Source organism: Pseudophryne corroboree, chromosome 2, assembly GCF_028390025.1.
Source record: "Pseudophryne corroboree isolate aPseCor3 chromosome 2, aPseCor3.hap2, whole genome shotgun sequence".
NCBI lineage: Eukaryota > Metazoa > Chordata > Amphibia > Anura > Myobatrachidae > Pseudophryne > Pseudophryne corroboree.
The window spans coordinates 57,732,750-57,745,286 of record NC_086445.1 but is presented as its reverse complement, the minus strand read 5'-3'; the positions used below and the strand labels follow the sequence as shown (position 1 = coordinate 57,745,286).

General features: G+C 42.2%; 1 long non-coding RNA gene across 1 annotated transcript in view; it reads right to left on the bottom strand.

Annotated features, from left to right (window-relative positions):
• The window catches only part of LOC134998146 (uncharacterized), a 68,163-nt gene that overhangs the window by 27,829 nt on the left and 27,797 nt on the right, over positions 1-12,537 (bottom strand). Inside the window, exon 2 of the long non-coding RNA XR_010200463.1 lies at positions 1,799-1,870. This is a non-coding gene — a long non-coding RNA (uncharacterized LOC134998146). The remainder of the gene's footprint in view (positions 1-1,798; positions 1,871-12,537) is intronic.

Genomic DNA, 12,537 nt, shown 5'->3' with positions numbered 1-12,537 from the left:
CATCGTAATCGACACTGGAGTCAGAATCCATGTCGGTATCCGTGTCAACAATTTGGGATAGTGGGCGCTTCTGAGACCCTGTCGACCTCTGCGACATAGGATCAGGCAGGGGTTGGGACCCTGACTGTCCTGAGGCTTCAGCTTTTTCTAACCTTTTATGTAAGGAATTAACATTATCATTTAAAACCTTACACATATCCGTTTGCACATATCCTTACACATTCATTTGCTCCCGCTCAGCTTCCACATAGCCTTCCTCATCAGACATGTCGACACAAGCGTACCGACACACCACACACACAGGGAATGCCCTTTTTGAAGACAGTTCCCCCACAAGGCCCTTTGGAGAGACAGAGAGAGAGTATGCCAGCACACACCCCAGCGCTATAACCCAGGAATAACACAGTAACTTAATGTTAACCCAGTAGCTGCTGTCTATATTGTGTTTTTGCGCCTAATTTATGTGCCCCCCCTCTCTTTTTACCCTCTTCTACCGTGAATCTGCAGGGGAGAGCCTGGGGAGCTTCCTCTGAGCGGAGCTGTGGAGAAAAAATGGCGCTGGCGAGTGCGGGCTTTTGTCCCGCTTAAATATGCATTTTCTTGGCGGGGGCTCATACATATATACAGTGCCCAACTGTATATATGTTTACTTTTGCCAAAAAGAGGTTCCAAATGCTGCCCAGGGCGCCCCCCCCCCCCCTGCGCCCCCCCCCCCCCCTGCGCCCTGCACCCTTACAGTGACCGGACTATGTGAGGTGTGTGGGAGCAATGGTGCACAGCTGCAGTGCTGTGCGTTACCTCAGTGAAGAACGGAGTCTTCTGCCGCCGATTTGAAGTCTTCTTGCTTCTCATACTCACCCGGCTTCTGTCTTCCAGCTCTGCGAGGAGGATGGCGGCGCGCCTCTGGGATCGGACGGCGAGGGTGAGATCCTGCTTACGATCCCTCTGGAGCTAATGGTGTCCAGTAGCCTAAGAAGCAGGACATAGCTTCAGAGAGTAGGGCTGCTTCTCTCCCCTCTGTCCCACGATGCAGGGAGTCTGTTGCCAGCAGAGCTCCCTGAAAATAAAAAACCTAACAAAATACTTTCTCTCAGCGAACTAAGGAGAGCTCACTGAAAAGCACCCTGCTCGTCTGGGCACAGTATCAAACTGAGGTCTGGAGGAGGGGCATAGAGGGAGGAGCCAGTGCACACCAGAACCTAAATTCTTTCTTAAAGTGCCCATGTCTCCTGCGGAGCCCGTCTATCCCCATGGTCCTTACGGAGTCCCCAGCATCCACTAGGACGTTAGAGAAATATAAAGTACACTCAGAGATAGATGAAATTGAAAACAAGACTTAGTTGTGGTTTTCTCCTGTCCTATAGAATTGTTAGGGGAGAAGTTTGTGAAGTCTTAGCTGATGCTGGACAGATTTAGTACCTCTCTGATCATGTGCACCCTCCCTATTTCTCTGTTGTGTGTGTGTGTGAATTAACTGCATTAGTTCAGCTCACTCAAATGAAGACCACAAGCGACAAGAATGTGGAGTAATACCAGGAGGATTCCCATATGATAGACTTATTGCAAGAAGTCACGACATTGTGCTTGTAATCACAGCATAATAATAAAAAATAAAAAAAACAGGTGGTTTAAACCAGCCAACCCCGCGCTGCATACAAAGACTTGTCTATGCTTCTTAAATGCACCATTATGAGGCCAATTCAATTAGCGGCTAGGTGTGACAAACATCCTGCAATGTTTGGTTATGCACATATACGTCTGTTATGGTAGACTAGACATTGCTAATTTTGCTGCTCACCTCTAGTGATGTTGCTGGTTTCAGAGTGGCACAACGTAGCCAAGCCTTCATTGAATCATCCCGGAGCCTCATCTTAAAGACAAAAAAGCAACTTGAAATGTCTGCGATGACATGGAGCAGTAAATGTGACTCCAGGCATCTTATCAGGATGTGTATTAATTTCACTACTTTTTAGATCTTGCTTCCTACAGATGTGAATGGCATTGCACTGATAGCGATCAGCAATTTCTATTAAAATAATATAATTAGATAACAGCTTCCATCTCTGTCTTCGCACACATCGGCTACGTTAGATCAAACGCCTTCTCACTTCATACTGTATTTACTGTCATCCTCGCTAATTTCTCAGAACTTTTTAACCCCTTTGTAACTTTAGCAGCTGTGCTGATATTTGCTGTAGGGCATGAAAGGAAAATATTTCCAGAGAATTTGAAACTTATGGGTGTGCCGATTTTATTATGTATGAAAAGTAGTTTTATAGAGGGCATGTCACCAAGGAGACTTTAGAATTTTCCCCAAAGGATCAGTAAACAAATTCAAGGTGTTACTGCATAATGAGATTTCTGAAACACCAATGCCTCACTCCTTGAGGCACGGATGCCTTGCCCCTGGCAGCACTAATGCTCGCTCCCTGCAGCACCAATGACTGGCTTCCCGCAGCACCAATGCCTCGCTCTCTGCACCACCCATCCATCTGGCTCTGTCTACAGCAAGTGGTTGCCAAACTGTCTTGAATCATGGTGCCCTTAAGTGTCAGCATTTTTTTTCATGGCACCCCTTGGCCAATAGTTCCTTATTGAGAAATTCAGAAAAAAAAATAAAATGAAATTCAATAAATTGGGGTCAGTTATGTGGTGGTGGACGGGGTTGCACTTCTGTTTGTCCACATATTTTATGATTGGCAGCTACTAGCAGTGGCTTTGCCTATCACATTGACCATAAATAATTTTACTTGGTCCTAGATGACCAACCCAAGGAACACCTGCAATTCACCCAGTTTGGGAACTATTGCTCTACAGTCAGTGGCGGAAGTTTGTCCCAGTTGCCCGGAGACAAGAAAAATATTGGTGCCCCATATTATATATATATATATATATATATATATATATATGTGGAACAATAGAGGATAGCGCCTAAGTACACCCAGTAGGACACTTAAATAAATAAAATTATCTAAATTATTAAATATCCTTTTTAGCAGAATATAACACACCTCATATGTGAATGAGTGGCAGCTCTCACACAGTATAAGAATAAAAATTAAAAAATGAAGTAACGCCTAATAGTGTTAGTGTGGAAATTTATATATAAAAGATAACTTAGCTCATAAAGCTTTCAGCCTGATGATTCTCAGAAGTAAAACATGTAAAAGAGAGATAAAAGCAACATAGTGTGTACTGTTTTCAAACGTTGTTCAAAGATATAAGCATTAGGAACTTTGCTGGTTCCAATAATTTGATATAGTAAAAACAGTGACAATTTATTAAACAACAATCCTGTCCCAACCACAGGTGGCAGGTAAAAGCAATTAAAAAACAGCTCGTCTGATCATAAATGTAGGTAGCGCACGTACAGAATTAAATATTAAAAACAGCTTATCTGTACGCATATGGAAAGACCATAGATAAAGAGGAATATTCAGGCAGATTCTCTATCTGTAATAGCAGGTATCAAACGTACAGGATTGAAATTAAAAAACAGCTTATCTGTCCGCAAATGGGAAGTCCAAGGGGTAAGCATCAAGTCCCTGTCCCAACGCGTTTCGTCCTAGCATGAGGACTTCATCAAGGGGATAACTGATATGGATATTACAGGATATTTATACCATAGTGGGTAATCACATGTGGGCATGCCAATATGACATCACTTCCTGTCAATGGAAACAGGATGTGTTTAAAAGGCAGATAGCCATCCTATATCTGCAAATATACTGGAGTATAATATAGAATCAATAAGTAAATTAAATGGTTAAATAATACAAAAATATATTGAAAGGTAAAGAAAGATAAAAAAGCCGCTGTGGAACGCACGCAGCGTCACTTCCGCCTAGTTGGAACGCATTACGTCACTTCCCCCAGAGCGGTACGCTTAGTAATGAAAAATGTACAAGACAACAAAAGAGACATTTCTTAAAAACCATTTCACAGAGACATATAGTCACAGTATTAGTACGTCACTTGGTTGCACCAAAGTCACACACCAAAGTCAGTGGATCACGGCTGTATCGAGCGCCGATATAGCGGAACGTCATTTCCGGCTATCGGCGGTGGAACGCACAGTGAAACGCATACTCTTCCTGTTGGGTAGGAGGATCCAGACTGCACTGGGCGCCGATCTGGCGAGACGTCACTTCCGGCTAGCGGTGGTGGAATGCACAATGGAACGCAAACTCTTCTGGTGTCTTTTCCTGGTTTATTTAAGTCCATATTTCCGAATGCCTGGAACGCACAGCCATCTTAGAAATTCTATCTGATAGTAGATGTTTCATAAGATCCTGGAACGCACAGCCATGTTTTAAGAAAAATTGTATATTTATATATATAAAATCTATATGAAAAAAATGGTTTTTATATAAGAAGCGTTATAGCTAAAATTCAATAAAAGAGATATGGTAAAAAGTGCATAGTGATATCAGTGAAATGAATGTTTGTGAACAATAAAAGTTGTGAATAATATTTTAAATTTTAAATTTTAATAACGTAGTGTACCCATAAAAAGGATATTTAATAATTTAGATAATTTTATTTATTTAAGTGTCCTACTGGGTGTACTTAGGCGCTATCCTCTATTGTTCCACAAACTACTATTTATTACTGTGTAGCTGCCAGTCACCTTTAGACACTTCTAAATATGTTTAGACACAGAGGACTGGATAAAAGAAATGACCTATGTCAAAAAAATTTCAATGAAGAAAACCAGCCAGTCCAACAAGCTGCTCCACAAACTGATGATCTGGATGAACTGTTCTGGGAAACAGAGAGATTACTAACAAAAGAAATCAAGACCTGGTGGGAAATTAAAGGACTCGAACACTACATTATAGCAAATAGAGTCCCGAGAGGACTTCGAATCCAAAAAAAACCCACATTTGGTATTGAAGACCCAGGTTTTATCTCCAGCTGGGATAAAATTTTACATGAGTGCTCTACCAATTTGATGAAATTGATTATTTCGGAAAAAACCAAGACACTTCAGAAATTAGAAGAAGAACTTGCGTTGAAAGAAACCATATTGTCACCCCATAAAGATAAAGAGATATTCAAGGCCAACGATCTGACCCTCACCAGGAAACTAGAAAGGATTGAAGAAGAAGTCATTAAAGGGAAAGAAAAAAAGTTCCAACGGGATAAACAGGACTATCTTAACAATAGAGTTAAAAACTGGAGTAGATTTAATACGAATAGAATGGATAAAATTCCGGTATATCAAGATCCTAAGAATCGAGGTTGGAAAAATACCCCGCGTGGACAGAGAACAAGACAAAACTTTGGAATACAAAGAACATATACACCACAACAAGGAAGATTTGCCATGAATAATAGATTCTCAGCACTGCAGAGACAGGATTCAAATAGTGATTCGGATTTTTTATCTCCCGACCCATATACAGCCAGCTCACAACCTCAAAGGAAAACATTTTTTCGGGAAAGATTCAAGAAATTGTCACCAACAGTAAGAACCCTCCAAGAAGAAGAGGAACTCGTGGCGGAAGGCGGAAAAACCGCAAAAAGGAGATACCAACCATCATAGAAGACACCCAAAATGGGATCTTTAATCTTTCAAAACACAAACTAAATAAATCTGAAATCACGTTATTGAATAAAGGACTTAAATTCGCACCATCAAATCAAATTAATAAATTCAATACTTTCATTGATCTCAATAAATTCACCAGAAACCTCACACTTAAGAGACACTTCGCAAAAAAGGAGACAGACGTCAACCCTACTCTCGAATCCAAATCGGGTTTAAAAAGAAAATCAAAATACTACCCTTTGGAGTCAAAAGGACATCACATCACTGTATTCCATGATTTAGTGAAAAAAGACCTATGTGAACAAGATCTACCACCCATTAAGCAGAACAACCTTAAGAATCATGAAAAACAGGCTCTGAAAAACCTTAAGAATAATTCTGAGATTGTTATCAAACAAGCTGATAAGGGAGGTGGTGTCGTTATCCTGGACAGATCAGCCTATGAAAAAGAAGCTACACGCCTTCTGAGCGACACCAAAAAGTTACAACAAGACCCCACTCAACAATTTACAGATGATCTGAGAACCCTGTTGGTACACTACTTACACTGCCACGTTCTGGATAAAGACGAATTCCAGTTTCTCATGAACATATCTCCAATAATCCCAATACTTTTTTTTTTTTTGCCAAAAACCCATAAAAACGTAACAAATCCGCCAGGAAGACCAATTATTGCGGGCATTGATTCCTTGACATCCAATCTATCTAAATATATAGACTTCTTCCTAAAAAAATACGTCATGGAACTACCATCCTATCTAAAGGACACAAATAGTGTATTAGAAATTGTAAGAAACAAACCCTGGAAAGAAACATACCTATGGGTTACCATTGACGTTGAGAGTCTATATACATGCATCATTCATGAAACTGGAATTTCTGCATGCAAGAAGTATTTAGATAGAGACACCAGTCTAACCGAAACACACAAGAGAGCCGTTTGTGATTTCATCAGATTTATTCTGAGTCACAATTATTTCAAATTCAAGGAACATTTCTAACTACAAATATGCGGAACAGCTATGGGGACTATTTTCGCCCCTAGCTTCGCAAATCTTCTGATGGGCAGCTGGGAGGAAGAGAACATATATTCAAACAATCCTTTCACCAATCACTTGGTCGTTTATAAGAGGTACATCGACGATATACTTATTGTCTGGGATGGGTCAGAATCATCATTTCATAATTTCTTTCAGAAAATTTCTATTAACCAGTTCAATCTCAAATTCACCGAAAAGCATGACAAAGACAAGATTGAATTCTTGGATCTAGTACTCTCATCTAAAGAATCACAGATCACCACATGTAATTTTATAAAAAAAGGTTGACACAAACAGTTACCTGCACTATAGGAGTTGCCATCAAAAGAATTGGAAGCAAAACATCCCCTACTCACAGTTTCATAGAATACAAAGAAATTGCAGCCTAAAGGAAGACCAGGACCACCAACTTCAACTATATGCCGATCGATTTAAGGAAAGGGAATATCCTGAAGAAACCATATCAAAAGCTCTTGAAAAAACAAAAGAAAACTTTCAACAGAAAAATTCAAGGGAAAGAAATCAGGATCCATCACGATACTCCATCCCTTTCATCACAACTTACAGTTGCCACGAAGCCATCATCAGGCAGTCTTTAAATAGGCATTGGAGCATTCTTATGATGGACCCAGTCCTCAAAGACATTTTACCACCTCGACCACAAATTGTATACAAGAAAACTAATAATCTCAAAGACCTTCTAGCTCCGAGCCTACTAAAATCTAACACAGCGAATCCAACAATAAAATGCCAGGGGAGTTATAAGTGTGGAAGTTGCATCATTTGTAAACTGGTTCACAGAAATCGGAAGACGTTTTTCAATAACGACAATTCTCGTGAATATATGATCAAACAGTTCATTAATTGCAACTCCACCATGGCTATTTACCTCCTAGAATGTACCTGTGGCCTAAAATACGTTGGAAAGACTAAGAGGTGCCTGAAAATACGTATCCAAGAACATGTACGAAATATTAAAAATAAAGTCACGACACACGCCATTTACAGACATTTCCAGGAGAAACATAACTCTAACCCAAATGATCTCACCTTTAAAGGAATTGAAATTGTAAGCCTTGGAGAGCGGGGTGGTGACATTTTAAACAAACTGTCCAAAAGAGAAATGTTCTGGATTTTTGAATTGAGAACACTGGCACCTTCAGGATTCAATGAAGGCTTCGAAATTGCACCTTTTTTATGAGTTTTAATTTTCTCAACACTCATATCACCCTTTTACTGTCATTCTGTATATTATGGGTACACTACGTTATTAAAATTTAAAATTTAAAATATTATTCACAACTTTTATTGTTCACAAACATTCATTTCACTGATATCACTATGCACTTTTTACCATATCTCTTTTATTGAATTTTAGCTATAACGCTTCTTACATAAAAACCATTTTTTTCATATAGATTTTATATATATAAATATACAATTTTTCTTAAAACATGGCTGTGCGTTCCAGGATCTTATGCAACATCTACTATCAGATAGAATTTCTAAGATGGCTGTGCGTTCCAGGCATTCGGAAATATGGACTTAAATAAACCAGGAAAAGACACCAGAAGAGTTTGCGTTCCATTGTGCATTCCACCACCGCTAGCCGGAAGTGACGTCTCGCCAGATCGGCGCCCAGTGCAGTCTGGATCCTCCTACCCAACAGGAAGAGTATGCGTTTCACTGTGCGTTCCACCGCCGATAGCCGGAAATGACGTTCCGCTATATCGGCGCTCGATACAGCCGTGATCCACTGACTTTGGTGTGTGACTTTGGTGCAACCAAGTGACGTACTAATACTGTGACTATATGTCTCTGTGAAATGGTTTTTAAGAAATGTCTCTTTTGTTGTCTTGTACATTTTTCATTACTAAGCGGACCGCTCTGGGGGAAGTGACGTAATGCGTTCCAACTAGGCGGAAGTGACGCTGCGTGCGTTCCACAGCGGCTTTTTTATCTTTCTTTACCTTTCAATATATTTTTGTATTATTTAACCATTTAATTTACTTATTGATTCTATATTATACTCCAGTATATTTGCAGATATAGGATGGCTATCTGCCTTTTAAACACATCCTGTTTCCATTGACAGGAAGTGATGTCATATTGGCATGCCCACATGTGATTACCCACTATGGTATAAATATCCTGTAATATCCATATCAGTTATCCCCTTGATGAAGTCCTCATGCTAGGACGAAACGCGTTGGGACAGGGACTTGATGCTTACCCCTTGGACTTCCCATTTGCGGACAGATAAGCTGTTTTTTAATTTCAATCCTGTACGTTTGATACCTGCTATTACAGATAGAGAATCTGCCTGAATATTCCTCTTTATCTATGGTCTTTCCATATGCAGACAGATAAGCTGTTTTTAATATTTAATTCTGTACGTGCGCTACCTACGTTTATGATCAGACGAGCTGTTTTTTAATTGCTTTTACCTGCCACCTGTGGTTGGGACAGGATTGTTGTTTAATAAATTGTCACTGTTTTTACTGTTTTTACTATATCAAATTATTGGAACCAGAAAAGTTCCTAATGCTTATATCTTTGAAAAACGTTTGAAAACAGTACACACTATGTTGCTTTTATCTCTCTTTTACATGTTTTACTTCTGAGAATCATCAGGCTGAAAGCTTTATGAGCTAAGTTATCTTTTATATATACATTTCCACACTAACACTATTAGGCGCTCTTATTTACTTCATTTTTTAATATATATATATATATATATGTAAAAAAATATCTTTTTTGCTCCTGCATAGCAAGCCTGCCGATTCTAACTTTATGAAGCTACTGCAAAACCGTTGCAACTAGGCAGATCTATGTAGGGGTCCAGCCACACACCACATAGATCTGCTCAGTCACTCACAATGCTGATTATTTCTCTGACAATTAATTTGCAAGTGTCATATCCACGATTAGAACCCACAACCTATTACACTGGAAGCATGCACCTTACTGATGGAGATATCTGCTACTGCATAGGAAGTATGAGGATTCTAACTATATGAAGTTACTTGTAATTGTCAGAGAAATAACTTCATATACTGTAGTTAAAATTCTCATGTTTCCTTTATAGGGGCAAATAGCTTAATCAGTAAGGTATCTGCTTCCAGTGTATCTATAATAAAGAGGGTGTGATTTGTAATGTGTAGTGACTAGTGGGGAAGTCGGCTACGGAAGAGATACCGGCTGCTGTCAATTAACTTAACTGATTAATGTCACTGAACACACGGAACAGGAGGAGAGGTGCCCCCCTTCAAAGCAGGAGCCCGACGGCAGCTGACTCCATTGCCTCCCAGAGTTCTGCCTCTGTCTACAGTATCTTGTCTTTACAATGGCAAAAAGTAGAGACTGGTAGCTGTGCAGGCATACCTTAATAATTAATTACCACTGAGGCAGTTGTCCAGCAATACAGAAATTAACCAGGTCACTCTTCGGGATTATGTGCAGAGCTGTAACTAGACAGTAGTATCCCTTATACACATTATGCCACACAGTAGTACCCTTTATACACATTATCCCACACAGTAGAGCCACTTATACATGCTTCGCTATAAAGTGGAGACCCTTAGTCACATTATGCTACACTGTAGTACCATATAAACATTATGCCCAAACAGTAGTAGTGCCCCTTGCACATTATGTCCACAGTACTAGTGCCCCTTTCACAGTGGCGTAACTAGAAATTTTTCTCCCCCAAGCCAAAAAATCCTTCGGCGCCCCCCCCCCCCCCCCCCCATACCCCCATAATTGGCACTAGCAAAGGGACAAATATGCGCGCGCCTACGCCAAAAAGGGGTGTGGCTTCATTGAAATGGGCGTGGCTTCACGTAAAGGGGTGTGGCATTGCAGGAAAAGACTACCTTATACCCCAGTTTTGCAACCTGCACGCCCAGACGTTAGCCACCACAGGAAAGAAAAATAGTCCTGATTCATGCCCCTTACATTATTTGTCATTTTTCCTCCTTAAAGTAATGCCCAGTATACATTATTCCACATACTGCAATGGCCTTAGCCATTATGCCACACACAATAATGCACATGACACAATATGCACACACTGAAATGCCCCCGACACATTATGCCACACACCGTAATGCCTGTGACACATTATGACAGGAATCGCAATGCCCGTTATACATTATGCTACACACTGCAATGCCCCTGATACATTATAGCACATACAATGTCTGTGACACAGTATGACACACACCACAATGATCCTGAGACATTATACCACATACCACAATGCCCGTGATATAGTATACAACACACCGTAATGCCTGACACATTATGACACACACCGCAATGTCCGTGATACATTAAGCCACACACCGTAATGCCCATTACACATTAAGTTCTACAGTAAGGCTTCTAATTACTTTTAAATTACCTGCTCGTTGCCAGGGGTTTCATGCTCTTGGTTCCATGCACGGTGCCAGGGGTTTTCATGCTCAGGGTGTCATGCTCGTTGCCAGAGGTTTCATGCACTGGGTGTCATGCTCGTTGCCAGCAGTTTCATACTCTTGGTTCCATGCACAGTGCCAGGGGTTTTCATGCTCAGGGTGTCATGCTCGTTGCCAGGGGTTTCATGCACTGGGTGTCATGCTCGTTGCCAGGGGTTTCATGCACTGGGTGTCATACTCGTTGCCAGGGGTTTCATGCACTGGGTGTCATGCTTGTTGCCAGGGGTTTCATGCACTGGGTGTCATGCTCGTTGCTAGGGGGTAGTGCTTGTTGCTAGGGCCATGCTCCCAGTGCCACATATGCCCCCAGTGCCAGATATTCCCCCACAGTGCCAGGTATATGCCCCCAGTGCCAGATATTCCCCCACAGTGCCAGGTACATGCCCCCAGTGCCACATATACCCCCCCCCCCCCCCAGTGCCACATATGCCCCCTCAGTGCCTGCTCCCCCCAGTGCCAAATATTCCCCCACAGTGCCACATATGCCCCCTCAGTGCCTGCACCCCCCAGTGCCAGATATTCCCCCACAGTGCCAGGTATATGCCCCCAGTGCCAGATATTCCCCCACAGTGCCACATATGCCCCCTCAGTGCCTGCTCCCCCCAGTGCCAAATATTCCCCCACAGTGCCAGGTATATGCCCCCAGTGCCAGGTATATGACCCCAGTGCCAGGTATATGCCCCCAGTGCCAGATCTTCCCCCACAGTGCCAGGTATATGCCCCCAGTGCCAGATCTTCCCCCACAGTGCCAGGTATATGCCCCCAGTGCCAGATCTTCCCCCACAGTGCCTGCTCCCACCCCCCGCTCCTTTGTGTTGGAGGGACACGGAGCGCATAGCGCGCCTCTCCTGTGTCCCTCCTGGCTCTCCTGCCGGTCTAATAAAGGAAGTGCGCCAATCAGAGCTCACGAACAGCACTTCCTTTATTAGACAGGCCGGGGGAGAGCCAGGGAGGGACACAGGAGAGGCGCGCGATGTGCGCTCCGTGTCCCTCCTTACAGCAGCGGAGGGAAGGAGACCGCAGATTGACATGCGGATGCTCGTCCGCATGTCAATCTGTGCAAAGTCAGTGGCGCCCCCGCAGCCCCTCGCCCCCAAGCCACCGCGAGGACTGCGGGGGCAGTAGTTACGCCACTGCCCTTTCACATTATGCCCACACAGTAGTAGTGTCCCCTACACATTATGTCCACAGTTCAAGTGCCCCTTTCACATTATGTTCAAACAGTAGTAGTGCCCCTTATACGTTATGCTACCACAGTAGTAGTACCCCAAACACATTATGCACAAGTAAGTGCCCCTTACACATTCATACCAACTGTCACGCTTTCGGCAGAGCAGTCCCATTTTTCTGTGACTGCCCCGCCATCCCACTCAAGGACTGCAGTGTCCCATGGAATGGAATGTTTAAAGGGAAGCACAGTCACTGCTGCTTTGTAATTTCTGCATAATTTTTGGGGTGTTGCTAT